Here is a 4878-nt window from a genome sequence, read left to right as displayed (position 1 = left end):
GGATGTAAAAGAGTGGATGGATGCAAACAAGTTGAAAATGAATGAGTCAAAAACAGAAGTGATGATTTTGGGAAATAGAGGGCAGTTGAAGTTGAATGCTGGTCTTGAGGTGTTGATAGGGGGTGAAAAGATCAAAGTTTCAAAGATTGTGAAAAATGTGGGTGTCTATTTTGATTCAGAAATGAGAATGTCAGCTCACATTTCTGCTCTCTGTAAATCTTTATACTTTCAATTGAAGAAAATCAGTTCGATCCGTCAGTATATTGCAATTGGAACATGTAAAACATTGGTTGTCTCCCTCATTTTTTTCGAAACTAGATTATTGTAACTCCCTGCTTGTCAATTTGCCTCAGGCTTCTATTAAGCAATTACAACTACTGCAAAACAGTGCAGCAAGATTAGTTTTTGGCAAACGAAAATTTGATCATGCAACCCCTTTGTTGGCCTCTCTCCACTGGTTGCCCATTGAAAAGCGTATATATTATTACAAAGCAGCGTGTCTTGTTTTAAAGTGTGTGACTGGTATAGCACCGGCATATCTCACAGATCACGTGGTCATGTGTAAATTTGGAAATTACACTTTAAGATCATGTAATGACCAAACGAAAATTTCGGTAAAAAGATCACAAACAAATTTGGTGATAGATCGTTTGCTTGTTTCGGCCCCAAGATTTGGAATGAACTACCACGTGGTCTGAGGGAGTATAGGTCTTTACCTGCCTTTAAAAAGAATCTCAAGACACATCTTTACTGTATTTGTTTTTATTGACACTATGAATCCTTGATTTGGCTATGAATTATTTTTTTTTTTTCACTCAAAATTGATAATTTATATTGTAAAGTGCCCGGAGCTTGTGTTTTGCACGAGAATGAGCGCTGTATTATTATGATTATGATTATTATTATTATTATTATTATTATTATTATTATTATTATTATTATTATTATTATTATTATTATTATCATTATTATTATTATTATTATTATTATTATTATTATTATTATTATTATTATTATTATTATTATTATTATTATTATTATTATTATTATTATTATTATTATTATTATCATTATTATTATTATTATTATTATTATTATTATTATCATTATTATTATTATTATTATTTCATCATTATTATTATTATTATTATTATTATTATTATTATTATTATTATTATTATTATTATTATCTTATATCTATAAAAACAAAGACAACACGTCACCTTTATTCATTTTTACCACACGGTGTTCGAATTTTTAACGCGCAACTGTGATTTAAATTAAATACTATCTTTTAAATACACACACACACACACACACACACACACACACACACACACACACACAAGTTCGGACTAAAGAGGTATGGTCTATCTCAATTTATCAAATTAATATATAAAGTGTTGCTATTGGTTCTTGGTTGTATATTTTACATTTTTGTGCATTTGCATATGTATATGTATACATTGTCGCCATAGATTCTCAACTTTGAGTTTATACATTTTTATGCATGCCACGTCTGTAATTTACTTTTTTTTTTTTTTTTGGCGGGGGGGGGGGGGGGGGGGGGGGTGTGATGAATTAAGTATATTATTATTATTATCATTATTATTATTATTATTATTATTATTATTATTATTATTATTTATTATTATTATTATTATTATTATTATTATTGTTATTATTATTATTATTATTATTATTATTATTATTAGTAGTAGTAGTAGTAGTAGTAGTAGTAGTAGTAGTAGTAGTAGTAGTAGTAGTAGTAGTAGTAGTAGTAGTAGTAGGACAGTTCGGTATTTTTTGTATTTCCTTCTCAAAGATTCGACCGCCGCTATAACACCTCGCCCCCTACTATTGACACTACTACTACTACCACTACTACTACTACTACTACTACTACTACTACTACTACTACTACTACTACTACTACTACTACTACTACTACTACTACTACTACTACTACTACTACTATATTATTATTATTTATCATTATTATTATTATTATTATTATTATTATTATTATTATTATCATCATCATTATTATTATTATTATTATTATTATTATTATTATTATTATTATTATTATTATTATTATTATTATTATTACTACTACTACTACTACAACTAGTATTAAAAAAAACAAAATTTAAATAACAATTAAAAAAAATAAAACTGTAATAAAATTTGCAATAGATAAATTTAAAAAAAAAAATTAAAAAAGAAAGATGTCTATAACACGTGGAGTTCCCAAGCGGTCACCCATCTAAGTACTAATCACGCCTGACGTTGCTTGACTTCGGTGAACGGACGAGAACCGGTATTTTCAACGTAGTATGGTAGTAGACATCCTGTGTCGAAAAAAGTATTTAATATAATATCAAAACATTATTGCTAATTTATGTAATGATGAAGTTTATAAATGTATAATATTGTTAGTTGAAAAGCGTGTTGTATTCGTCTGTTGCATGATTTGTCGTTACTGGAGACTTTAAAATGGCGATGAAAGCGGCATGAGACACTTCACCGGAAGCGAGGACGAGAGACGCATGCGCAAAACCCAGCATGATGGGCTATCTTGAAAGCGGCATGAGACACTTCACCGGAAAGATGACGTTCTCTCTGTAAGGTAGTGCTGGGTCGAGTTTGAAACGATCAAATCGAGCGGGTTTTCGATCGAGTCCTCTAAAATCGAGCGGGTTTCGAGTCAGTGACGTCATCGAGCAGTGATTCGTTTGAAAAAAAAAAAACACGAGCATCTCGTTTGCCACAGGAAACTTCACATACCCCTCCCTCTCTTATGTCTGTGGCTGGCTTGACTGCAGCTGGTTATGACGGGGGCTGCCAGATGGCCAAGTTCAAAATTGGTTACTAAGAAACGCTTTTCTATTATTATTCATTTTTTTTTTTAATCTTTTATTTTTAAAAAAATGAAAAGATAAGTTTATCCAACTGTAGTCGATTGTTTTGTTAATCAAAACCAATGAGTTTTTCAAGGGAGTCAGAATGCTTGTGGTGTTTGGCTATTTGGGGTCTATTTGACTACTTGGGCAAGAAGAAATCTGGCTGTCTGGCAGCCTTGATTATGATCGTTCGTCGCATCACACACACACACACACACACACATACACACACACACACACACACGCCATCAAACAGTTGTTGATGGTGAAGGGTTGAGACCCACCACCATCATCCCGCTGTCACCTTAACATTTCATATTTATGTCGCGCCAAAAGTTGTCGGCCGCCCCCACCTCCCATAATTTGTCACTGGTCGTCATCGCCTCTTGTGTGTGCGGGAAAAGGTCGTGCCTTTCATTTCATTATTTGAAAAATAAATGAACAAGAATGGTGTGTTTTTATTAGGGGAGGGCATCCGAGTCACCAAAAGGTCACCGATGCTTTAGGTTTTGAGAAGTCAGGTCATCGACGACTGAGAAGTTCCCGACCTCCACTTAGTTCTCGATGCTTTTCTCGTCTCGAGAATCTTGGTCATCGATGCTTCTCGTATTGAGTCCCGAGTCCCGAGTCTCGAGACTATACTGCGCGAGCGACGCACGCGTTACTAACAATGTGTACTATCTGCATTGTTCACCCCTCTCTCGTCGGCGATGATTCCAGGGAAGCTCGAGACTTTTTTTGCGTCTCGATGCTTTTTTGAGTCTCGAGACTCAAAAAAGTCTCGAGCATCGCTCTAGTCATCGGTGCTTTCATTCAATACCTAGTCATTGGTATTGGGTATTGACGTTATATCATATTTTAAACAGCTAACAAAACACAAACGTCGTAAATAGATCAAAATGGTTATAGGTATCAATGTTTTATTATTATACAAAGTGAATTTATTTAATGTATTTTAAGTTTTAATACAAAAAAGCCATCCAAAGCTCAGTTGAAGTGCTACTTCTCGGGAATTCCCGACTTTTCCTTGGTCATCGAGTTCGGGAAGTTTTGAGTGTTGGTGGCCGATGACTTGAGGTATCATCGAGACTTCCGCTCGACACTAGTTTTTATTAGGTAGGTAGATAATAATAATATTTAGCAGGTTCCACACCCAGACACACACGGATTGTCCGGACACGATGATAACGATGCCGACGACAATGGATGACGATGATGATGATGATGATTATCGTGTTTCTGTTTAAAAAATGAAATACTTTAGCAGGTTCCACCCCCACCCCCCACACAGATAGACCGGACCCGAAGATGATGATTGTGGTATTGCTGGCTGTTACGGCTGTGATGAGGATGATGATTATGATGATGATGATGATGACGATGGCGCAGATGGTGATTATTTGTTCGGTCGCTCATTGGTACGGTGTCTCTTGTCACAAAATCAAGCCTTGTCAATGGCCGGATGAGTGACAGTGATTGTTGAAAATTGTGATCCAGACGTTAAGTCCGTGTGTAAGGCACTTGACTCAGGTGTGAATGTATTCTTATCTTATAAGCAATGACTGGTATTGTAAAGAGCTTTAATACAAAAAGACTCCAAACAGCGATCGGTACCTACTGTACGAAATGGATGTATGGTCGATATGGCGTGCCGGAGGAATAAATTAAATTAAATATTGTGAAGTTCATTGAGCATGGTAAATCCTTGGAAATGCGCTTTGAACTAATACACCTGCTAGACAACTCCGATTCCAATATAAACGACTGATTAATGTTCCCATATATAAACTATAGTTAGCTGAAAATCTTTCTTTGTCGGGACTCCAAAAGTATGGAACGAATTAGACAAAGAAATCAAAGGGTCTTTTGGGAGCACTGATTGATTTTAGATTGATTATTACATTGAAATGTGTTGATATTTATTTTATCCATTATTATTAGGGTGGTGGTGGTGGTGGTTGTGATGATGATC

General features: G+C 34.6%; 1 non-coding gene across 1 annotated transcript; it reads right to left on the bottom strand.

The window, feature by feature from the left end:
- Window positions 1-2232: 2232 nt before the first annotated feature.
- On the bottom strand, window positions 2233-2351 carry LOC144979098 (5S ribosomal RNA). The gene has a single exon (XR_013646648.1). It is a non-coding gene; the product is annotated as a 5S ribosomal RNA (ribosomal RNA).
- Window positions 2352-4878: the final 2527 nt, after the last annotated feature.

Source organism: Berghia stephanieae, chromosome 8, assembly GCF_034508935.2.
Source record: "Berghia stephanieae isolate SIO BIC M18660-M18661 chromosome 8, UCSD_Bste_1.3, whole genome shotgun sequence".
Lineage (NCBI taxonomy): Eukaryota > Metazoa > Mollusca > Gastropoda > Nudibranchia > Aeolidiidae > Berghia > Berghia stephanieae.
This window is presented reverse-complemented; position numbering and strand designations above follow the sequence as displayed.